This window comes from Macrosteles quadrilineatus, unplaced genomic scaffold, assembly GCF_028750875.1.
Source record: "Macrosteles quadrilineatus isolate MER2022 unplaced genomic scaffold, UCM_ALF_1.0 Scaffold_1__1_contigs__length_201487025, whole genome shotgun sequence".
NCBI lineage: Eukaryota > Metazoa > Arthropoda > Insecta > Hemiptera > Cicadellidae > Macrosteles > Macrosteles quadrilineatus.
The window spans coordinates 74,223,325-74,238,394 of NW_026542594.1; the positions used below are offsets into that span (position 1 = coordinate 74,223,325).

The following is a 15,070-nucleotide window of genomic DNA, read 5'->3' on the forward strand; positions in this document are numbered from 1 at the left end:
TCGCTCCAATGTCATATAATCAGTTGTTACTAATTAACAAAGCATTGGTTTGAGGTCACGTAATCAACCAAGATAGTAAGAATCACTGCTACATTAAAGAAAGCTCTGACAACTTAGACTTAAAACATTTATACAAGATGTACATATAGTACAAGTAATACATAGTAAATCTTATATATTTATACATTTATTACTGCATCAACACTAGTACTCTAGTATAATAGACCTGTTTCACTTGTGGTTACATACATAAATTCATATAACCCGCTAAGGATCAAACCTATGAACCTCTCACTATACAAAAAACAACCTAAGTAACTCGTTTAGCATAGATTAGATGTAAGTTTGACATATGATATTTAATAGCCTTTACAAAGACCATTTTTATACTCAGTGGTAAACTTAAGCCTTCTTTCAGCTGTTTTTAACATCAGATACATAAATTATCATTTGTTTTATCACACTATAGCATATATAGAATAACCTCCAATGATATATTAGTTAGCATTAAACCTCTAGTATAGGCTAGAATCGAACCCACAGACCTCCAACCAATACTTACACACCCTGTATATGTAGGTTACAGAGATACACATATACAAATTATAATATCAACATAACCTCCAATACTACTACACATTTAACATTCTTTTATGATCAACGGTAAAATTCCACTTAAGCCCTCTTTCAGCTGATTTATATTTATTATACACTATAAAATAACCTCCAACATTTACCAATTATGATCAACAGTAAGGTTTAAGCATTATACACTATATAAAACGTTTTTTTTACAAATCCTACTAGGATAGGATTGAACCCGTGAACCTCTAAACTAGATCACGTGATCAGCTGAAATAAACAGTTGTGATTGGTTAGGATTGAACCCATAAACCTCTAGCATAGGTTAGGATTGAACCAGTAAACCTCAGTTACCATTAGTGGTTGGTTAGATTCGAACCCGTGAACCTCTAACATAGGTTAGATTCGAACCCGTGAACCTCCAATGATAGGTTAGCATTAAACCCATAGACCTCTAGCATAGGTTAGGATTGAACCAGTAAACCTCAGTTACCATTAGTGGTTGGTTAGATTCGAACCCGTGAACCTCTAACATAGGTTAGATTCGAACCCGTGAACCTCCAATGATAGGTTAGCATTAAACCCATAGACCTCAGTTTAGATTCGAAACCTCTAACATAGGTTAGATTCAAACCCGTGAACCTCCATGTTAAAATCAAATCTCCAATACACACCCTGTATATGCAAGGTATAGGTACAAGGGTATAGGTACCCTGTATAAGGTGTCATTTACCACTATAAACTCTATACCCATAACTACTGTTGTGGCTCATATGGTAACGACTCCAACTACCAACAAAAAGACCGGGGTTCGAAACCCGGTCAGGCCAACACTTTTTATCCATTATTTAATTTAATAATTTATTTAATATAAACACCTACTGACATCACGTGGTCAACTAATGTCACGTGGTCAACTAATCAGCTGTAGTTAAACCAGCTGAGAGTACACCTAGATCATCTCAAGGTCAATTTCTGCCAAGTCGCTGGGCTGACTACTAGCATGCTCGGGCTATGAGAACAGGGGTTTATGGGGGGTTTTATGGGGTAAAAATAGTTTTTTCCAATTTTTGACCCTAAAAATCCAAAATTTCACAATTTCTTTCCAAATCATTTTGTAGAGCTTAAAAAAACAAATAATTTAGTATATTGAAGCGTTATTGTGCGCCTAAAGGTTATGGAGAAAATTCCAAAAAATTATAAATTTAAAATTTCCATGTTATTCTTATGGAGAATAAATCAACTGTTGTAGTTTGCTTATTTTATGAACATGTTTTGATGGAATTTGGAAAATTCATTCATTTCTTACTAAACTATTAACATTATACAACAAAAAAGCACTTTTTACCCGCCCTGTTGCAGCAAACCTAAGTACTTGTTAAAATAATTCTATTAAATAAGGAATAAATGTAATATTTTTTTAGGAGGCATTTTAGTGTAAATCCAGTCAGGCAAAAGGAAATTCGCTTAGTCTGCAGGTTCGCTGCGGCGGGGGTATTATAATACTTAATTTTAAAATTAATTTTATAATTAAAAATTATAAGTAATCATTAATTAGATTTTATCTTATATAGTTTTTATATTATTAGCAAGTCTGGTTGGTTAGGTTATGTTATGACAGTTTAATTCTAAAAATTTTAAATTTATTTTATAATTGAAATAGTTATTTGTGCAACTAGTGAGAAAAGTGAGCAATTGACTCACTCGAGAGAAATCCTTACTCACGAGCCGTAGGCGAGTGAGGAATGGTTTCTCGAGTGAGGCAATTGTACTTTGAACTCGAGTTGCACATTATACTTTTCCTACAGTTACCATAAAACAAATAAATTGGTGAAGAAACATAACCTATTTTTACACAGAAGTGAACTTTTAATATAACATTTAATGCGAAGTGACAAATACAACAGTACAACAGCTGACCAGCTGATTTACAGCCAGAGCTGCCAACGTATTTCGCGCGCATATGACGTTGCCTGCATGTTACGCGCTCACTATTTCGTGCCTTCACGTTGCAAATCTGGAGTGAGACAAAGTAATTAGAGTGAGACAATGTTAACATTGTCTCACTGATGAGCGAATTGGCCACTTTGCTTTCTCAAATCAGTGAGAGAACATGTACATTGTTAGGTAACTGTAGGAAAAGTTAATTTTATAACTAAAAAAAAAAAAATAATTTAAATTTGTTCAACTCGGTTCTAGCGGCGAACGCTGACAGTACAAGATATGTTAGCCTTAGTCCCTCCCGTGTGCCCCACCGGTGTGCCTGACTGGTGTGTGGTCTGGTGACTGGTCTGGTGGTTGGTTTGGTTACAGCTGAGCAAGTTTGTTGAATAATTAATTTATGAATGAATTAAATGTCAAACCCTAAACTCAAAAGCAGTGTTTGTGTTTACTGTTTACATAATTTGTGATTGAGATTGATGTTGTTAAAAAAAAAACAAACAACAAAGGTAAAAGTCACCTATTTAAGTATGGATCATACATTTTAACTAACTTTACTAAGGTCTTGCTAAACTTACTTAAATAATTTTAAGAATAGGCTCTAGTGGAGTGTTTGTCACACGCACTTGCATATCAATTCAGCCAAGTGAAGTGATTTGATCTAACTTATGTTATTTTAAAAATTACTATTGGTAACTTACCTTAAATTTTTTTAATGTCCTGCTTCAATATGATTTTAAATTAGTTAGGCTAAAGTTTTTTTTTGTCCTCTATCCATACAGTAGCCTATATTATTCCGGAATAATTTTCTAGCCATTCTTAAATAAACTCTTTCTGCTTTTTACTTAATACAATTAATTAAAACTAGTGTACCTGTTGCTCGAATTCGAGCAATTGCGAAGCATTACAGGTGATTCAAAGATTATGGAATTACTCATGATCTACACAACAGTTAGATATAATCAAAATCTTTTGTAAACATCTTATCTTTTTTTCAAAAAGCTAATCTTGTTCTTTTAGTGTTTTTAGTGTAAAAAAAATATTTCTATTTCTTCTACTTGGTTGTGTTCTATGACTTTTTCTATGCTTCCATTGTTTGCAAATCGGTTATTTCAAAAATTCGGTTATTCAATGATTGCTCAAGAAATGTAGCACAGTGTTAATTCAGTTTTATTTTTAGCCCATATCAAATTGTCCAGGATTTCTCGCTCTTTTCCATTGTAATAATTACACCAACCCATTTTTCGTCTACAGATGCAATATGCCAAAGAATATCACTTACGTACAATCTCCAAGAAGTGGTAAAAAAGGCAGAAACCAAACCATAGGCCTACAATAGATATAACTTAAGTTAACTCCATAAGAAATAATTTTAAAAGTTAAGTTACTGTGATATTAGGATTTTCCACTGATATGGTAATAGAACATTATATTGCAAAACATGACACGATGCAGAAGAAAATCAATTTTAAAATCAGAAAAATCCATTTGCAAATACTGCACTTCATTTTGACAAATTCAATAAATCGCAATTTAAATATTAACAGCTTTTGCATTAAAAAGTGTAGAATTATGCATATGGTCGTAATGTAAACAAATCTGAAGAGGCAACTTTAAAAGCTTCTGGGGCAGAGCCCCAAGGGAATTTGCCTCATTCCTCTTTTGATGGCTCATCTACAGACCAAGACCTTTCTCTAGAGACCCCTACCAAGTTTCTACGCCCAGCCGTTCTCTCAAATTAGCTGTGACAAAAACCCCATTTTCCTCCATAAGAATAACATGGGATGGGAATTTAAAGGCCACGGGGGCAGAGCCCCAAGGGAATTCACCATGTTTCTCTTTTGATGGCTCATCTACAGACCAAGACCTTTCTTTAGACACCTCTACCAAGTTTATACGCCTAGCCGTTTTTACAAAATAGCTGTGACAAAGAAAAACAGTTTCAAATTAATTAATTAAAAAAATACTGTACTTGGTTCGTCTGTAGGTAGGGTTGCCATATGGTAATGTGTAAAAAAGAGGATATTTATGCTGGTGGCCCCCACTGTAATAGTAGTGCCTAGGGCTGAATTTTTATTTCAGGATTAGTGTTGCCTACAGTATTATTTTGAGGCTTCTGATTGGCTGAGGGAACATCATTACAGCGACGATACGGCTGATGCCAACGGCCTCGGTGGTGTAGTGGATAGAGTGCTGGGCTGATGATCCGTAGGACCCGGGTTCGAAACCCATCCGTAGCACTATTTTTTTATATTGGATTTTTTTCATTATCAACAAGTTTGGTTGGTTTGGTTAAGGCCTTTTCACACCGGCGTACTGGACGTACTGTACGTTTGGTACGTTTTTTTTCAACAAATCGCTGTCCATGTTATCATATGAGCTCGTTCACACCGCGCGTACAGATCGTACTGTACGTCCAGTATGTACGCGATGATTTTGTGTGAATCGCTCGGAGAGCGATTTTTCTAAAACGTACGTGGCGTACATGGGCTCGCGCATGCGCAGTGAACACTTCCAAACCACGTGCTCAGCCAGTGTTACTTGTCTGACTGCAAACGAACAAGTGTACGTTTTGGAAGTTTCTGTGCGGTGTGAAAGGACCGCGTACTGTACGTACAGTACGTCCAGTACGCCGGTGTGAAAAGGCCTTTAGGTTATGAGGGTTTAATTTTAAAATTAAAACATTATGAAATTGAATTTGACCCATTTATAGTTTTATTTTATGAACAGAAATATTTTTTTCTGTTAAACCTTCATTTGATTTTTCATTATTAGCAAGTCTGGTTAGTTTGGTTAGGTTATGATAGTTTAATTTTATAATAAAAAAATTATAGGTAAAATATGATTTGAGGCATTTAGGTTATAATTTTATTTTATGAACAGAACTATTTTTTCGATTAATAATCCTTCATTAGATTTTTTCATTGTCAGCACGTTTGGTTGGTTTGGTTAGGTTGTGACGGTTTAATTTCATAATAAAAAAATATAAAACTGAATTTGAGGCATTTATAATTTTATTCTACGAACAAAAATAATTTTTCAATTGCTAAACCTTCGTTATAGTCAATCAGAAGCCTCTAAATGACACGTTGGCAAAATTAATCCTGAAAAACAAATTGTGCGGCCCTAGGCCTACCTAGATAAAAATTAATGGGCTAGCAAAATTGTAAGTTATACCATAGATAAAACATACTCCCTTAGTAGATTAGTCATCCTAATGGGACAGCTGAAGCCAATTTTATTGTTAGTTCTGTACGTCCAACTGTAGAGGTTATGTTTAGTTTACAATTTGTTTCTTGTTATTTCAGTAATTTAAAACCTCGTTTAACCTAATAAAACGATATAATCATAAACAATAACTGGTCTCCTAGTTATATAACCAAATAGTAAAGCACAAATCATGAAAATAACCCTAAAATAATAGAAACAAAATGTTGTCTACACTAGCGATCAGTGTGGACGTACATGAACTAGACGCAAAAAACAAGCTTCAAAATTTACAATGGGATGAGGAGTCTACTTGTGTTGCTTAGTCTATGGTTATACCTAGTACATAACAAAAATAGCCTAGGCCTAGTACCGTACACTGCCATATCATTTGGCACAAACAACTGAATGAGTATTATAGATTATTCGATATATCGTTTGGTTAGTTAGGTTAGGTTAACCTTACCTAACTACTTAACCAAACGATATACGGTATCGATCGATATTTTCATTCGGTTGTTTGTGCCAACAGATATGGAAGTGTACCCCAAAAATATTATAACAGAAACTGTATGGATCATAAACTTAAACAAAATGATGTCACTGGCCCGAAAGTAAACACGTTTTTATTATTATTTTAAATGGAACTGTCCAAAACCATCAAAACCAGTTGTTACCACTTAGCCTAGGCTATATACATTTGGGCCACTTGCTACTTACTTACTTACTTGTTACTTGTGGGTGTTCGCCTCCGCTGTCCTTAAGAAAGGGGGCTCGTCCGGATTTATTTCATCACATCATCTCTAGTCATCAACAGTCTCTAAGAAATCATTTATTTTGTAGTAGGGTCTTGTTAAGGAGAAGTCTTTAAGTTTATTTTTAATGCAGTTTGTGTTTTGAATATTTTTTAACTGATCTGGGAGGTGGTTGAAAATTTTTAGTCCTATGTAGTTTGGATGGTTTTGAGATTTTTTAAGTCTATTGTATGGTAGGTCAAATTGTTGTTTTCTTTTTGTTTTGTGGTCATGTATGTCTTCTCTTCTATTGTTGTTTGATGTTAAGGAATGGATGATGGTTTCATAGATATTAATTTTACTCACATACTGCAGTTTGGTTAAGCCGCGTTTACACCGGAGTTTCAAACAAAAAGTTGAAAACTTTTATTGCAAACAGTAGTTTCAAATAAAAGTTTGCAATTTTTATTTCATGGTTTTGTTTCCATGTTTCATGATATTGTTTGAAATAATTTCGACCTTGATTGAAACATCATTGATTGAAAAAAACTTCAGCTTGGTTTTCACATCGTCGGCCCCCGATCCAGACTTATTGCCCTTTTTAGATTCTCTGTTAAATTTAATTATGAGGTTCCTCATCTTATTTTGGACCTCTGCCTTGCTTAAGTTCATTTCCCGTAAAATGTCATAGTTTTTCTTGTTTTTGTTTGTATAGTCAGAAATAGTTTGATTCCAAAGCACTTCCTGTTCTCTGTACAAGCTAATTGACTTAATAATATTGTCATCTCCCCCTCTCCATCTCACTCAGTAGATTTTCCATTACTCACAACACGCACGATACGAGATAAGTCACAACAAACAGGAGGTAGCTAGTAGCCAGGCTAGTATCAGTACAGACAGGTTAATAACACTGAGTCGAGATACAGGGTGGTGCGAGTGATCACGTGAGTGAGACAGGAGGTGGTCGCGTAGGGGATGGCGGAGAAATGTTTCTGTTTCGTGTTTCAACGGCTCATAGTGACCGAAACTAGTGTTGGAAACAAAGAGTTTGCAACTCCATTTGATCTTTACCGACTTCAAGTGGAAACAAAAAATTCTGTTGCAAACACTGAAAAACTGTTTGCAACAGCAAAAAGTTTCGTCTAAAAATTGTTGTGTTTAGAGATGTATGCAATTTCTGTTTGCAACTCGTGTTTCAAACTCCGGTGTAAACGCGGCTTTTTAAGGTTAGGCTTAGTGTAGAACAGTTCCATTTTATAATCAGCTGGAAGTTAATGTATAATGTTTAACAGTAAACTAGTGTCCCTGTTGCTCGAATTCGAGCAATTGCTAAGTATTACAGGTGTTATTTTAAAACGAATAACAGTCATAATTTCTGATGACTTTAAAAGATTTGACTCAAAGATTATGTAAATAACTCAAGATGTACATAACAGATTATATAATTTTATCTAGGCTCTCTCGCTTTTTTCCGTTGTAATATTTACGCCAACCCAAATTCAAATAGTAAATATTTCATTTCAACCAAATCAGTAAATGTTTGTAGCAAACTTATTGACTGTTTACAATTAACATATGTTCTTCTTCTCACTTTTAATTTCTGTTAACAGCTGGAGTTTCATAACAATTTTTGTTTCCCATGTTAATCTTATGGAGATATATGAAACTTTAAAGGGCCCCAGGGCCTCACTCTCTAATTATTTTCATAAAAAGAAAGTTTCCTTCACAACTTCACGTTACGTTCTTTCCAATGACACCAAAAACATGTCAATCGGTTCAGTAGTTTCGGAGGAGTAATTGTCACAAAAAACCTGCTTGCGTATTAAATAAGTATAGACTAGTGTCCCTGTTGCTCGAATTCGAGCAATTGCTAAGTATTACAGGCTTATTTTAAAACGAATTTCAACCAAGTCAGCAAGTTTATAGCAAACTGTTAAATTAGCAAACTTATTGACGGTTTACAATTAACATATGCTCTTCTTCTCACTTTTGATTTCTGACAACAGGTGGAGTTTCATAAAAATTGTTGTTTCCAATGTTAATCTTATGGAGAAATACGAAACTTTAAAGAGCTCCATGGCCTCACTCTCTCATTATTTCCCTAAAAAGAAAGTTTCCTGCACAACTTCACGTTACCCTCATTCCAATGACACCAAAAACATGTCCATCTGTTCAGTAGTTTCGGAGGAGTAATTGTCACAAAAAACCTGCTTGCGTATTATATAAGTATAGATAGATGTAGGACGATTAAACTTAAGTGCAACCTAGTTTAGGTCAGGTTTAAGTTAACCTAATAACCTAAACTAACCTAACCAAGCGTTGAGCTAGGTTAGGTTTTAATTAACTTAATTTAACCTAACATTTTGTGCTTAGGTTAGGTTAGGTTAGTTTAGGTTATTTTGTTAATTATATAACCAATTGGCTTTTGGACGGATTGTTCCGTTCCCAAAGACAGGAAGAACAGCTGTTAGCTATGTTGGTGATGTGTTCATCAATACGCGGCCACCAGACATAGGATCGAGCAACTGACTTCATTTTCACGATGCCTAAATGGCTAGAATGAAGCTCTTTAAGTACATAGTCCCTTAAAGTTACTGGTACGACTACTTTATAGCCCCACAAAATAATCCCAAATTCAACTGTCAGTTCGTTCTGTCTTTGGAAATACGGAGCAAGTTCTTCGTTTCCCTCTGGAATGACATTAGGCCATCCGTTTACAATATAACCATAAATTTTACTTAAAACTGGGTCTTTCTGTGTTTCTGACTTTACATGTTCAAATGTCAAAGGTAATGAACTCTCCTGTAAACAATGTAAATAAGTACCTTGCCACGCAAACTCATCAGTAGCATTGTTGTGATTAACACTCAACGGCAATCTAGATAACATATCTGCGTTGTTTTGATCCGATTTTACATATTGAATGTCAAATTCGTAACCGGACAAGAACAAAGCATATCTTTGCATGCGACCAGCAGCAAAAATAGGTAATCCCTTTTTTGAGCCAAAAATACTTAGAAGTGGTTTGTGATCAGTGTACAAAACAAACTTTCTCCCATACAAATATTGATTGAATTTTTTGACTGCAAAAACAATAGCAAGAGCCTCTTTTTCTATTTGTGAATAGTTTCGCTCAGCTGTTGAGAGTGTGCGTGACTGATACGCTATCGGTTTCTCTACGCCATCTGGTGAGACAATACTTAACACGGCGCCTAGGCCTACTGAGCTAGCGTCTACGGCTAATTTTAAAGGTAAATTGGTGTCATAGTGAGCCAAAATAGGGGCATTAGAGAGTAGCTCTTTTACTTTGTCAAAAGCTGCAATACAATTCTTATCAAAATTGAAGGGTGTGTCCTTTTTGAGCAGGTTGTACATAGGACTTAATATAGTGGAACAATTAGGAATGAACTTCGAATAGTAGTTAATTAGACCTACCAAAGCTTTGACTTCTGTCACTGTTTTAGGAACTGGAGCGTTTTTTATAGCTTCTACCTTAGATTCGGAAGTGTGTAGACCTTGTTTGTCAATACAGAAACCTAAATACTCTACTTTAGGTGCAAAAAATGTACATTTACTCTTCTTAACGGTAAGACCATTTTCTTTAAGACGTCTGCAAACTTCCCTAAGCTTTTGATAATGTAATTCATCATTTACATCTGTAATCAAAATGTCATCTAGAAAGCAAACTACATTAGGTAAATCTTGTAAGCATTGTTCAATTCTGTACTGAAATATGCTGGTTGCGGATGAGATTCCGAACGGCATTCTTTGATAACTAAACAACCCTTTATGCGTACTTATGGTACATAGTTTTTTAGACTCTTCATCTAATTCAAGTTGCATATATGCTTGGCACAGATCTATCTTACTAAATTTTTCACCTTTCTGTAAACTAGTAAACAAATCATCTATTCTAGGGATTGGGTACTTTTCTACCTCTAGACTTGGGTTTAATGTAACCTTAAAATCTCCGCAAATACGGATTCCACCGTCTGGTTTAAGAACTGGAACTATGGGAGTGCCCCAATCAGAACTTTTGACTGGGAGAAGTACACCTTCTTCTGTTAACTTCTCAAGCTCTTTTTCTACTTTAGCTTTAAGTGAAAAAGGTATAGACCGTGGCTTAAAGTACCGAGGTGTGGCGTTAGCTTTCAATTTTAATTGAACTGGTTCACCTTTGTATTGACCTAATTTATCAGTGAAAACCTCGGGAAATTCTTTAAACAATTCTTTGGTTAGTTCAGTGCAATGTTTACTATGTACAGTTTGATCGATACTAGCGTTATTTTCAATGCCAAAAATTTTATCTTTGAAAGATATTTCCACACCAAGGCTCTGAAGCCAATTTCGTCCTATCAGAGGATGAGCTCCCTTCTTAATTACATACAATTCTAGACATTTGTTTACTCCTTGATACTGTACATCTACTTCAATTTTCCCTAACGGAACGATTGGTTCATTTGTGTACGAACTCAGAGATAAGTCAGTGGATAACAATTTACAATAGTTAAGATTTTCATTGTAAAAGTTTTCACTACATACACTTACGCTTGCGCCTGTGTCAACTTCAAAATGAATTGGTTTTCCCTGAACTGTTAATTCTAATTTAATAGGGCTTACTTTAGCATTTTCTACTTTACTTTCATTCATTTTGAATAAATTTGGAATATCTTCCTCATAGCTTTCAGCTTTAGGGTTATCATCGCTTGCACTCGTTACTGCTTCTACATAATTATGCCTACTGTTATTTCTATTACTAAAATGATGAGAATGTTGTTTTTGTGACTTACTCTTAGATCGGCAAACCTTAGCAATGTGATTCTTCTTTCCACACGCGTTACACGTTACACCTAACAATCGACACTGATTACGTAAATGAAATGAACTTCCACAACACGAACACTGCACTTTGTTGTCGTGCGAAGAGCTGCTTTTGGGGTGATTGTGGTGACCTGAAGGTGCGGTGACGGTGACACTTGATGGTGCGCTGCTTCCGCCTGGTACTCTGCGATGGTGTGACGTCATCTTTTGTAGTCGCTCGACGTTGCGGCTTCCGTTGATCGACAAGGCTGCGGCATTTTTCTCAGCGGCTTCTGCAGACGTGATGATTTTGACGGCTTGGTCCAAAGTTAGGCTGGTTTCTGCTAACAATTTTTGTTTGGTCGATTCGTTCCTGATTCCGGAGACTAGACGATCCCTCAGGTAGTCATTTAAAGATGCGCCGAAATCGCAATGTGTAGACATCTTCCTTAACTGCACGATGTATTCCGCAGCTGATTCTCCCTCATGTTGAATTCTTTTGCTGAACTTGTATCTCTCGGCGATGAACGATGGTTTCGGGTAGAGATGATCCTTAATGATGGTCACTATTTCCTTAAAACTCTTCTTCGATGGTACGTCGGGCGTGCACAGATCCCGTAGTAAACTATACGTTTTAACACCAGCAACAGTCAATAAAGTGCTAACCTTCTTCTCCTCCTTAATATTGTTACATTCGACGAACAGTTCGAATCTTTCTATGTATGAAGACCACGTTTCGGAGTTCTGGTCGTACTCGCCGATGCTGCCAATTATCCCGGCCATGCTGGAGTAACCCGACACTTCACTACTATCTTCAAACAACGGTAGTAAGTCTAAGTCCACTACGTCGTTCGACATTCACAAACGCGTTCGAAATTTACCCTACGCGGCACAATCGAACAGTTGCATTGCGCGGTATGTAAATTTGACCGACCTCGTCGCCATTTGTTGTGTTCGTGGGTTGAATTGGACTTAGGAAGTGGACTGATAAAATAAATACGATAGTTTTACATGTTTAACACACAGCTACAGACGGGTGGTTAAGGTTTGAGTTTTGGAGGTAGACTGTCTGTTGTAGGGACGGACGTACATGGACGGTGGTGTGATGTAGGTGGAGAGGGGATCAGGTGATGTTTGTAGCCAATGAGATTTATTGAAAATCATACGATTCACAGTGGCGTGATGTACAAGGAAATCATAGTTACAACGGATATTAATATTCTTAAGATATATTACAGAATCCAATGTAGCAGCTAGATCATTTATGTAGAGAATAAAAAGAAGAGGTCCAACTTTAGACCCTTGAGGAACGCCATGAAGAACCGGACACCAGTTTGAGAAATTTTTAATGTTAGATTTATCTTTGATGACAACTCGTTGATAACGTCCCTGAAGATAGCATTTGAACCAGGCCAAGGAAGAACCAACAATTCCATATAGTTTAAGTTTTTCCAGAAGAATGTCATGCCTCACACAGTCGAAGGCCTTGGAAAGATCACAGAAAACACCAATTGCCCTCTGGGATCTATCCAGGGCCTCCACAGTATCAGAAATAAGCTCAACTACTGCATCTGAGGTACTCCTATTTTGTCTAAAACCAAACTGATCTTTGTTGAGTAATTCGTTTGTTTCAAGGAATGGAACTAGCTGTGATAGAGCAGCCTCTTCAAACAACTTTGAGATGACTGGCAAAAGAGCGATTGGTCGATAGTTAGATATTTCATGGGAGTCACCTTTTTTAAATACTGGTTTGATTTGTGCATATTTTAATTTGTCTGGAAAAGAGCCTGTTAACAGTGATATATTGATACAATGAGTTAAAGGTTTTAAGATGCAAGGAGCTAAAGATTTTATAAGATGTGCTGGAATTTCGTCCCATCCTGTGGATGTTTTGTTTTTGAGTTTTTTTATACATGAAAAGACAAAAGATTCTGATACCGGTTGAAACTTGAAAGAATTAGGAACTTTTAAAGATGCCTTTTTTGCGCTCTTAACAGATTCTGCAACAGAAACATGAGAATGAAAATCTTTTGCTACGCTTGTAAAAAAATTGTTCATACTGTTAGCTACTGATATTGGTTTTACTACCACCTCTCCATTAATTCTAATCTCTGGACACGACTGATCTTCTACACATTGCCCTTACTCTCTTTTAACAATATTCCAAGTTGTTCTAGTTACATTGTCACTTTCTTTTATCAAATTAACATTATACAACTTTTTTGCTGCAGAAACTACTTTTCTAAACACCCGTTTATAATTCTTAAAGTACTCCATAAAAGCAGGATTCGAATTATATCTAGAGATTTTATACAGTTCCCATTTCCTCCTACTCGACACTTTAATTCCCCTTGTTACCCAAGCACTTTTCCCTTTATTAACAACTTTTGTGGTGATAGGACAATTATTTACAAAGGAGTTATATACAGTATTGAAAAAAAAATTAAAACTCTCATTACATCTAAGCTGTGACATACAATTATTCCAATTCTCAGCTGATAAGCAGTTGTATAGGGATCTGATATTTTCTTGACTTATTATACGTTTTGAGGAATACTTTTTTACATTACTATTTACAATCTCAGCCTTGTGGCAAATTATTTGACCTAAATGATCAGAAATTCAAAAATCTACTGTTTTACACATACTTTCATCAAAAGTTAAATAATTATTAGTTATGATGTTGTCAATACAGGTTGCTGTTGTGGGTGTTTTTCTTAGGTTATTAACCTAAACTAAACTATACTTACCTAACCTAACCAAACCTGACTTTACCTAACCCACGTTGGGCTAGGTTTTTAATTAACATTAAACTTAATTATTTAATCTAAATTAAACTTAACTAAACTAACCTAACCCAACATTACCTAACCTAACATTTTGTGATTAGGCTAGTTTAGGTTGTTTTTAGGTTAACTAAAACGTAACTTTACCTAAATTAAACTAACCTAACCAAACCTAACCTAACATTTTGCGGGCTTTTTCAGTTATTAATTCTCGGATCAGAATGAGAAATATACCGTTGAATTCATCGTGAAATACTGACAATTTGAGTACCCACAGCACGGATTTTGGGCAAAAAAAGTGTTTTTTTCCGCTATCCGCTTTTCTGGGAAAACGGTGCTTTTCCGCAAAAAATTACTATCTTTTTTGTAATAAGTGCTAAAAAACTAACAGATAAAAAAAAAATTTAGAGCGTTGACTGGAGGTCGACATAATTACCGGTTCCGAATAAAGGCAACAAAACTTGCTGTCTGCTAGGCTTTGGTGGTGAACATGGATACCTTCAGACTGGCTCGCAGATGCAAATTGGGGGACTGGGAGCAATGAAACAGACGATACAGGCTAAGAACGTTGCTGGCCAAAGTTAAACCAAGGAAAAAGAAAACGTTAGTAGAGAGTACGAGAGTAATAGCATTTTTTAGTTATTGCATACCTAACAATGTTTGTGAACGCAAACATTTATTTTATTCCAAAAATGCCATTATGTTATATAATGTAACTTATTTCAATAGAGCGTAAAAAAGGAGATTTCTCACTTTTTGCAGAAATCCCCTGGAGGTAAATTTTATTTTGAACGTGAAAATCTCCATGTAATCTGATAATCTCCGGGGAAATCTGGGAATATGGCAACCCTATCCATCTGGTCCTGTGTAAAATCTTTTGTTTAGAAAATTAACCAAAGAAACCTGGCTATTCCTCAAACAAGTCTTCCACATTTGAATGTTGTATTGTAGGTCTACTTACAATATCTAGCAAACCAGGCACGCTGTTAACTTGCTGGTAAAGTTCCGCAGAAAACCTTT

At 35.7% G+C, this 15,070-nt stretch overlaps 1 protein-coding gene across 4 annotated transcripts in view; it reads left to right on the plus strand.

The window, feature by feature from the left end:
* Window positions 1-2,926: 2,926 nt before the first annotated feature.
* LOC128983604 (major facilitator superfamily domain-containing protein 6-A) overlaps window positions 2,927-15,070 on the plus strand; it is a 117,154-nt gene continuing 105,010 nt past the window's right edge. For 3 of the 4 annotated variants that reach the window (XM_054402959.1, XM_054402962.1, XM_054402965.1), the window contains exon 1: window positions 9,560-9,715. The gene's annotated coding sequence lies outside the window, so the exon portion shown is untranslated. Of the gene's footprint in view, window positions 3,033-9,559; window positions 9,716-15,070 lie in introns of those variants that run through there. The other variant, XM_054402960.1, reaches the window with a different exon arrangement.